The sequence below is a fragment of the Xenopus laevis genome, chromosome 5S (genome assembly GCF_017654675.1).
Source record: "Xenopus laevis strain J_2021 chromosome 5S, Xenopus_laevis_v10.1, whole genome shotgun sequence".
Taxonomy (NCBI): domain Eukaryota; kingdom Metazoa; phylum Chordata; class Amphibia; order Anura; family Pipidae; genus Xenopus; species Xenopus laevis.
This window is the reverse complement of record NC_054380.1, coordinates 36,709,442-36,720,017: the sequence shown is the minus strand read 5'-3', so window position 1 is coordinate 36,720,017 and position 10,576 is coordinate 36,709,442. Positions and strand designations below refer to the sequence as shown.

General features: G+C 39.9%; 2 non-coding genes across 2 annotated transcripts; one reads left to right on the top strand and one right to left on the bottom strand.

The window, feature by feature from the left end:
* The first annotated feature begins 1,228 nt into the window (after window positions 1-1,228).
* Window positions 1,229-1,311, top strand: trnal-uaa. Its single transcript has one exon. It is a non-coding gene; the product is annotated as a tRNA-Leu (tRNA).
* A 3,409-nt stretch (window positions 1,312-4,720) lies between these two features.
* Window positions 4,721-4,803, bottom strand: trnal-uaa. The gene has a single exon. It is a non-coding gene; the product is annotated as a tRNA-Leu (tRNA).
* Window positions 4,804-10,576: the final 5,773 nt, after the last annotated feature.

The following is a 10,576-nucleotide window of genomic DNA, read 5'->3' as shown; positions in this document are numbered from 1 at the left end:
TTGTGAACAGCATACGAGAGAGGGGAGGTAGTCATTTGTGTTGCCACCATGTCTGGAAAAAAACACCAGCCTTTCTATATTTTTATCTTTCTTCCCTATTTATAACATTGGCATCAATCATTGTTTTTACTAGCTTGCCAATAAAATACCAGTAATGTGGCAACCCTAGTGGCCAGAAACCTTGTTGCTTAGGGAAGGTGATGATGAAATAAGATTTGGGTCACAATTGTCTCAGAAAAGAGCACAGTTTGTGCAGCAAATCCTCAAATAAAAGCACAATCTAATCCATATCCTCAATACTGATTTGCTTTCTCCAACTCCCATCTTTACTGGTTTGTGGGTAAAGCTGGCCATAGAGGCAAAGATTTCCCAGCAATATCGGAAGAACAATTGTACGTCCTCATCTCCCGACCTGCCACTACCATTCAGATCAATCAAAGCAGTAAAGAACAGATCATCTGATGTTCACAGCAATCGTAGGAACAGCAATAGTGGAGCCAAGGCAGGGGGCTTCAAGGAGGAGTTACTAGCTATTTAACTGCTGGATGTTTATGTCAGACCTAGGGTTCACATTGCGCCTGTATAATTTCTACTTGACTGACTACATGGCATTTTCTTTCTGAAACCCAAATCCCTCATCCTGGGCTGGCGCATGCCCATTGTGTCTTTTCTTAGACAATGGGATGGTGTATGGATCCCATGATAAGTATGCGTCACCTCTGGCTTTCAGTGGAGTGGATTTTGCTTTTTTTAAGCCAATAGGATAAAAAAAGTATATTTTTTTTTGCTTGATATTTACTACTCATTCGATTTCCAACACAGATCATTGTGAACAGTGTATGAGCATCCTTGGAGGTAGTCATTTGTGTTGCCACCATGTCTGGAAAAAACACCAGCCTTTCTATATTTTTGTCTTTCTTCCCTATTTATAACATTGGCATCAATCATTGTTTTAACTAGCTTGCCAGTAAAATACCAGTAATGTGGTAACCCTAGTGGCAAGAAACCTTGTTTCTTAGGGAAGCTGATGATGACATAATATTTGGGTAACAACTGTCTCAGAAAAGAGCACAGTTTGTGTTGCAAATCCTCAAATACAAGCACAATCTAATCCATATCCTCAATACTGATTTGCTTTCTTTCTTTCTCCTTTAATACCCAACTCACATCTTTACTGGTTTGTGGGTTAAAGTAGAAATATTTAGCAATTGCAGTTTCACCAATCCACGCCAGGATGGCCAAGTGGTTAAGGCGTTGGACTTAAGATCCAATGGACAAATGTCTGCATGGGTGCGAGCCCCACTCCTGGCAATTGTCTTAAATGTCCAGATATAACTTTGCCATCTCAAGAAAAATGTAGCAATATTCATGAAATGTTTCATTCAATTATCTACCTTGTAAGATGCTTGAGGCCGTGGATTGTGCTCTTGAAGTGCATAGAGTGGTCTCCTGTCTGTGTATTATAGAACCTATATCATCAATCTGTGCACCCACCACAGCAGGGGTGCCCAAAAGGTAGATCGGGATCTACCAGTAGACCTTTAGCTGGTGATCAGTAGATCTCAAGACTCTGTCAACAAACGGCTTGACTAAATTACCCTCCTATTTCATGTTTTTCATTCAGATATTTATTATGTTAAGGTTACAGAAGATATAGTTTTTTTTATAAATATAGCAATATACGCTTTCTTATAAATCAATGTTCAAGTAATATTTTCTATGGAATAGAATGCTAACAATGCTATTATGGATGTAGCGCATAATAGGACAACATCACTAAACGCAGACCTTGCATTGGTAAAGTATGGCCACTCCTGAACCAAGGGTTCATCCTAACAGTCAATAAAAAAACACTGATCTTATGTCACGCACATTCATGCTCATAATATGAAAGATAGGGCACTGGGAGCTTTCCCCGCTTACAAAGGGTGGGGGTGTTTCTTGAATTGAAATAATACTGTTTCCACCAAGCAGTGAGGGTTTCCAGTGGGGGAAACTATTTCAATGTGATAGCTGCCCTTTAACCTCATGTTGGTTTCAGATGTCACTTGGCCTGATGAGCGACTGGTTACCTGGCAGTGTTAGAGGAGAGTCCCTAGCTGGTGGGATTGGAAATTATATATGACATACAACCGAACTCAATAAATAATCCTAACAGTGGTTCTGCTTCAGATCTGATTTGGGTGCTCCTATGCTACCTTGACTATATATATTAATACGCTTTATTTCATTCTGTTTACATATATTGTAAATAACCTACTGTTAGTATCACAGCTGAATTAATAGTGTTATAGATTTCAATGAGCAGCCAGGTTCAAACCCCACTCCTGGCAGCTGTTTTAAACTCCCTCAAACAGTGTTGTCAATTAAAAATATACAGCAACATTCAAACATCTACCTTGCAACCTGCTAATATTACACACTGTTGTGCCCTGTGGCTCAAGAATCAATCATATTACATTACATCTTGATTACCTGATAAGGGCACCTGACTAGACTGTCCCCGCACCAAAGAAAGGCCACAAAAGGCTCAGTCCTGGGGAGATACAACTTTGGAGAGCATAAGAAGGGGCATCACAACAAGAGAAGTCATGTGAATTAAAAAAAAACGTAATTGCTTCTGTAGATATAGATATCTTTTAAAATAAAAATATTATATTATTTATGTTGCTCTGAATAAAAACAGTTGTTTTTTGTACCATAGCTTCCCATTCTTCTGCCATATTGACATGTTTATAAAAGTGTTGTATAGACCTAACATAACCCACTGGCATCAAGGAGAAAAATGTAGGCAACAATGAATTTCTAGTATGAAAAGTAGCACAGCGGAGGGTTGGGTTGTCATGAGGGGGAACAGGGGGAAAACATGCCAGGGGCTGTTTACTAGTAGCCAGATAAACAGAATTGCAGGTCACCAAAGCAGTGGAGTTTGTATCTAGAATGGTTGGGTTTGGGTGTGTTTTGTAAATAATTGTGACCAGTAGATTGGGGGTGTGGGGGTTAGGTGGCACAGCGCTAGTCTGTGTGGGCCTTCAAGGTATGCTCCCAGGCCTGTTACTTCTAGGGATACTGTCATCAGAAAACATGTTTTTTTCAAAACACATCAGTTAATAGTGCTACTCCAGCAGAATTCTGCACTGAAATCCATTTCTCAAAAGAACAAACAGATTTTTTTATATTCAATTTTGAAATCTGACACGGGACTAGACATTTTGTCAATTTCCCAGCTGCCCCTGGTCATGTGACTTGTGCCTTCACTTTAGGAGAAAAATGCTTTTTGGCAGGGTGCTGTTTTTCCTTCTCAATGTAACTGAATGTGTCTCAGTGGGACATGGGTTTTTACTATTGAGTGTTGCTCTTAGATCTACCAGGCAGCTGTTATCTTGTGTTAGGGAGCTGCTATCTGGTTACCTTCCCATTGTTCTTTTGTTTGGCGGGGGGAAGGGAGGGGGTGATATCACTCCAACTTGCAGTACAGCAGTAAAGAGTGATTGAAGTTTATCAGAGCACAAGTCACATGACTTGGGGCAGCTGGGAAATTGACAATATGTCTAGCCCCATGTCAGATTTCAAAATTGAATATAAAAAAATCTGTTTGCTCTTTTGAGAAATGGATTTCAGTGCAGAATTCTGCTGAAGCAGCAATATTAACTGATTCATTTTGAAAAAAACATTTTTTCCCATGACAGTATCCCTGCATTTACAACACACAATTAAAAAGCTGGAGAGAGTACAATAACATTTCTAATAGTGGAGGTGACCTTTAGTGATATGCCCCCAAGAAGACTACCCTGCTCCCCAACTTCATAAACCCAATCCCTTTCCCAGGTTTAACCACGGGCAAAGATTGCAACCCTACTGTCATATCAAGAAACTCATATGCCTGGGGGAACACCACAGCGAATTTGTCCCTGTCCACATTTCAAGTTGACAGCTGAACTGTCTCCTTTGTAAATGTCATGAAGATAAAGCAGGGACTAATGGGAATCATGAGCTCTCTGTAAAGTCCTAGAATACGTTGGTGTTATATAAAGTAATATAATTAAGAAATAAAATATAGAAATATATGATTACTATCTCTAATTTAAATCTCCCTGGTATGCCATGAGATTTGCTTCTGCCAGGGCTATAGATATGGGTTACTTTTTGTGACAGTTCTGTTTACCTTTTGTATCGGTTGATTGCTGTATCTAAATCTGTATGTTTAATTGATACACCCATTTATTCTACAACACTGTGTAATATGCTGGTGCTTTATATAGTGAATAAAGTGCCCCCTCTTGAAGGCCAAGTGTTTTTTTAATATCCTCATATTTTGCAACTGGGGGTACTTTATTTATTATAATAAACACGTTTCAGTAAGTCATGTGACAGAAATGACATCAGAACTCACTGTATATAACTGATGACATCAGAACTCTATTGTTTATATGGATAACATTTACAAGATAGTCATGGGTTTTGTGTATTGTAAATAAATAATGATAATAATAGTACGGTAATAATAATAGTAATACCAATAATATACAGTACATTCTAATTATGTATCCCTTGAAGTTACCTGCACACATCAATGTAAATAGTTACCTTTCTGAGATTAGGCTTCAAAGTAACACAGCTTTGTGACAGTTTTATCATGCGTTCTTATTAAGTAATATATAAGAACATTCAACTGATTTAGTATTATTTAATTTAAATTATTATGAGAAAAAAAAAGTTCTACCAGGAGTGGGGTTCGAACCCACGCGGACATACGTCCATTGGATCTTAAGTCCAACGCCTTAACCACTCGGCCATCCTGGTGAACATGCTCACATCCTTCGATCTGGATCTTATAAGGGAATACCACACGAGATGTTTTCGGTTATCGGATTTTAGTTGCGTTTTGCTTCCGGTTGTACCACAAAGTTCCCTGACAATGATTTTACTTTAAAGAAGAACGGCCATGGCCTCTTCACCTCTTCTTTTTATCCAGTACTATAATAAATTCCGTGTGTGCAATAACAGCTATACCAAAGCCAGTCAAATTTGTATTTAAAACGCATTTTTCTCTAATTTCTAAATAGGCATTTTTAGAATTGAAAGTGGCGTGTCGGTTCTATAGAACACGTCATCACAGGGTTCATTAAGCCCCGCCCACGTTCCTTGAATCTTAGTTCTTCGCCGCCGCCTCATCTGTTAAGTCATTTTTGTGCGCATTACACTGGGATTTGTTCTTACAGAGGGGATGAAGTATGCTGGGTATTTTTGTCTCGGCGACGTGACTAAATCAGCAGGGCACGCATTTGTAAAGAGAGAAAGTGGTGGAGTTTTGTGTAGCACCGGCTCTTAAGATTTCTGCTGCTCTTTCTTTCTCTGCCCTCACAGACGGAATCCTGATTGGCTGCATAGTGGAGGAGGGGCGGGGCGAAAGTTTTTTTTCTGGATAAACTTTAATAAAGTGTGTTTAACTATGAAAACGGATTTTTTTTTTTTTTTTACAAAATAGAACCTATAATATCTCGGGTAGTTTTCGGTAATTTTGGTGTTTCTTATTTAATCAGTTACTTCTTCCCTACCTGTAATTCTCCACCCCTTTAAAGGGGAAGTAAAATCTAAAATAGAATAAAGCTAGAAATGTTGTATTTTGTATACTAAAAGTAAACATGAACTTACTGTGCCACAAGCCCAATAAAACAAATGATTTATGCTTTCAAATTTGGCCACAGGGGGTCACCACCATGTAACTTGAAAAAAATTCAAAATGAATCAGTTAATAGTGCTGCTCCAGCAGAATTCTGCACTGAAATCCATTTCTCAAAAGAGCAAACAGATTTTTTTTAGATTCAATTTTGAAATCCGACATGGGGCTAGACATATTGTTAATTTCCCAGCTGCCCCAAGACATGTGCTCTCATAAACTTCAATCACTCTTTACTGCTGTACTGCAAGCTGGAGTGATATCACCCCCTCCCTTCCCCCCCCCCCAGCAGCCAAACAAAAGAACAATGGGAAGGTAACCAGATAACAGCTCCCTAACACAAGATAACAGCTGCCTGGTAGATCTATGAACAACACTCATTAGTAAAAACCCATGTCCCACTGAGACAGTTACATTGAGAAGGAAAAACAGCAGCCTGCCAGAAAGCATTTCTCTCCTAAAGTGCAGGCACAAGTCACATGGCTTGGGGCAGCTGGGAAATTGACAAAATGTCTAGCCCCATGTCAGATTTCAAAATTAAATATAAAAAAAATCTGTTTGCTCTTTTGAGAAATGGATTTCAGTGCAGAATTCTACTGGAGAAGCACTATTGACTGATGCGTTTTGAAAAAAACATGTTTTCCCATGACAGTATCCCTTTAAACATCTTTGCAGGACGAAGACTGTGCACATGCTCAGTGTGGTCTGGGCTGCTTTGGGATCATCATAAATGATCAAAACAGCAGAAGTCAAATAATATCTGCCAGAAGACGATACAGCAAGACTGATTAAAAATCAGAATATACAGATTGCACTGGGTTCTGTGTTGTCATGTAATGTAATGTGGATTTTATCGTTTTTGTTTAATACAAACTTTCACCAACTCTGCAGAACAATCCTCCAAATAGAATCCCAGTTTATCTGTTTAAATCTGGCTCCATGATCTGTGTCCCTGCAGCTGGAGTTGCAGGTAAGGTCACACCTGGAGATTCGGGGAGATTTAGTCGCCCCCGGCAACTATTCGCCTCTTCTTTGGGGCGACCAACCCCCCCCGAACTGCTACCCCCTGTCTTCCTAGAATGAGAAATCGCCTGCGGCATGGCACTCGCGGCACTTCATTTTCCGAAGTCACCCAAAGTGAGGCAACTTTTGGCGACTTCGGAAAACAAAGTTTCCAATCTGCACAAACTGCCTTCCCCTGCCTTCCCTTACCCTTAGAAGGTGAAAAATGAGACTTTACACTAAAATATTAGAAAAACGGTGACACATAGAAAACAGAAAGTAAATGGAAAAATTATTTCTGGTGATTTATCTCAAAACAACTAGTTGTTTGAAGGTGAACAAACCCTTTAACTTCCAGGTGCAAAGGAAAGTTCTGGCCCCTCTTTTTATTCCATGAAGAAAAGCAAAGGACGATTATGCTTGCTCTTCATCCACCAAATCCAGAATTCTCCTTACAGCTCTGATTAATGGACTAATCATGGCAAAATCAAATGAGGGAAAAGACTCCTCCCCTGATTCTTTGTCTGAAGAGGAACTCGCATCAATTGCTTCCTCCCAAACAACCTCTGAATCAGATTGCCCCAAACCAGTCACTCTGTCCAAAGTAGCTAAACAATCCTCTTGGGACACAGCCTGCTTAATTCAGGACATGATGTCTGATTGGGAGACGGTTGAGCTTCCAGCTGCTTCATTCAAGCAAGCCTGGCAAAAGAACATGCCAAGCAAGTGCCCAGGCCTCAGCAGATGCATTTGGCCCTGGCAAAGAAGCCTTCTTTTCTTTTGCCTTGGATTTAGCATGTTTCATCACTGTGAATTAAACAACATAGGACAGTTAAGGAATCAATTACTTTTGTAAGGCCAAATGTTTTTTTCTAACCTCAACCTGATGGGTAGACCTGCAGAGCAAAAAATAAATTGGGACCAATAAGTACAATAAAAAAATCAAGCCCTAAACTATTGGCATTATTCCAGGTGCCCCCCTAACTTACACAGAAGATAGCAGTTCTAACTTCAGGTGTGGGCAGTTGAAATACCAAAGACATCAATCACAGAAGCGCTTCCTGTCCTCTTAAGTAAACACACTACCTTCTTCTGTCCGCAAAAGACCCTAACTTCCACCACCCTCCATGTCCTTCCAAAATGACGTATCCTGCTCCCGCAGTATAGTGTTCTGAAGGTAGGACCCTATGTGCAATGGTCACCGATAGCATTTGTGCATATCAGGTAAGCTGCCGAAAGGAGAACATGGAGTTCTCAGGTGAACGCAGCACTGGATAGCTCAAAAGCAGACGCCCATTTCTATGCAGACTGCCACCAACTCTCTGGAGATGGGAAGACAGATAAGGGCCTAGACCCCACCGCAGAAAAGTACCCATTTAAGGGAAAGGGCCCACCGGCTAAAAAAATCTTGGTTCCAGACCACATTTCCACAGGTCTATGCAATCCTCCAGGGAAAAATAAAACAGACTCCTTCCCAAAGCAGTGGATGAGAAGAAGAACCAAAAAAAAATGCTAGTGAGTCCCAGTGGATGGTATTTATTTACTTGGTGGGGGTGAGGTGAGACTCTATCCCGAGAGTGCTGATATGGAGAGGGCCAGGGAAAGGGATGTGTTCCCTACTTTTTATATTCAAAAATGTCTTTGTGTCAAATGTCTATTTTATGTGAGAAAGGTTTTCGATCATTAGTCCTGTAGAGAGCCAGGAATTACCTGAATGACCCCTCTGTATGTGATTGTGTAAGAAGTAATCTCATTACATTCAACACCCCATGTACAGAATTTAGGCTAATTCCATATGGGATTTATTATTCTCAGCCTGCGTGTAAATGCAGACCAAACATCAGCTGATTTTCTGGCCTCTGCTAGCTCCTGTGGCTGCACTCAGAGGTGCTGTGCTGGGTGGCCTTGGTCCAGACACAAAATTGGTGCACAAATGCAAGTATGACTTTTTTGCAACTAAATCTGCTACATGTGCCAGCCTAATGTAATGCCTCTGAATGCAGACATTAGAGCAAGCAGAGTTCCGCAGATCTGCAGCTGAAAATCATCCCTCCATGTGACAGTAGCCTTTGAAATCAATCTCATATTTTTTTACTAATAGGACATTTGTCTCTTATCATCCTTGGTAAAAAAATGCCATCCAAATATTGAGGGTGAGAAATTATACAACCTGCCCTGAAGCACTATCTGCAACTTGCTACACTCCACACACAAAATTGCACTCAGTTTGATGTATCGGGTGTAATCGGGTGTAATTGCGGCAGAGGGCTGATAGCGATCATCTGCAATGATGATGGTACTTGGGGAGAAAGATGCTTCATTGTGGGTATAAAACTTGGTAATGTGTGTCTGAAATTTTTCTTTGTAGTTGTTAATGATTAGCAGGTCAAGTAGGTGTGCACTCATAAGCTACCAAAGGTATTAGTGTTTTTTTTTTATTTCAAAACATTGTTTTTCTGGCATATTATGTTGAATTTGCATATGAATATATCAAATCCCCTCATGTACCCCCCATTTTATGGATTTTGTGTGTTTTTGTTTTACTTTTTTTCCCCATTCCATTTATATTGTAATGTATTTCCCTGGGAGATTTTCCCATATTTAAGTCTACTGGAAAATCATATAAAAAATAAATAAACCCAATAGGCTGGTTTTGCCTCCAATAGGATTAATTCTATCTTAGTTGGGATCAAGTACAAGTTACTGTTTTATTATTACACAGAAAAAATATGGTCATTCTGTAATTCAGAGCTTTCTGGATAACGGGTTTCTGGATAACTGATCCCACACCTATACCAAGCATTTTTTTTTACAGAAACATAAAATGTATGTTGTTTTTTTTCGAGGCACACAGCCAAAACTTGAATCAAGACTGCAGTGGACATACAAACAATTCTTTGACTGTGCCCCCCCCAAAAAAAACACATTTGTGTCCATGTCATTAGGAATAAAGAAATATATTTTATTGAGGCACTTTTTTGTCATGTGTATATATGCAGAGCACATTCTTAGAAAAAAAAGAACCAGGCACCACCTGTTTTCTTTTACTGAAATTGCACTTATTGTTATGTAAATAATATCTTTTCTTTCTGCACTCAACATCAGCAGCAAGTTTATTTTGTTTAGTTAATGGGTACACAATCCCTTCTGGCTTCATCTCTATGATATGTTTATTTATTGGCACACTTTCTAAGAATAGGATTCCACTCACTAAAACTTGGTGTGCTTACGCCCAGCAAACTGTCAGACATGGAACCTCTGCCGATTTTTGAAGACACTGTGAAATTGGTATCTTACAGCTCAGTGCCTCCACCTAATGGGCACTGAGGGATATACATCAGGTGGTCCCATTAGGAAATAAAATGCACAGAGATGTGCAGCAATAATAAACTTTCCATATAGAGAGAAAAAAAGCAATGAGTTTATAATATAATTAACACTCCTGCAATGGGGCAATTGTGGTGCTTTATCTGACACACTAGCAGATCAAACTCTGATTGGCCCATCCTTTAGCTTTGACTCCAAAAAAAAGGCTTTTACTGTACCCCATTTTTTACCCAGATGTACCCCTTAGGCTAGGGCCTGATGATGTATACCAATGCGGAGAATCCACTGTCCTGCTGCTCCCCTTGCCTTGTGAACTACAGGTCAATTTCGTCGCAAAGTGCAAATTGTTGCGTTTTGGCTCCAAAATCACGTGCAGCCAATTGTCTGGCTCTAGCTTTAAGATGACAATACACTGGCAGCTACCAACAGGTCTCCCAGATGGATATCTGACCAAGATATTGATCGGGAAGGCTTGAGTTTTTTTTGCCAATCTAGAACTGCATTGACTAGTTGATGCAGTCCTCATCCCATCTGCGCCCAATCTCTTCAATGTAATCAGATCATTCG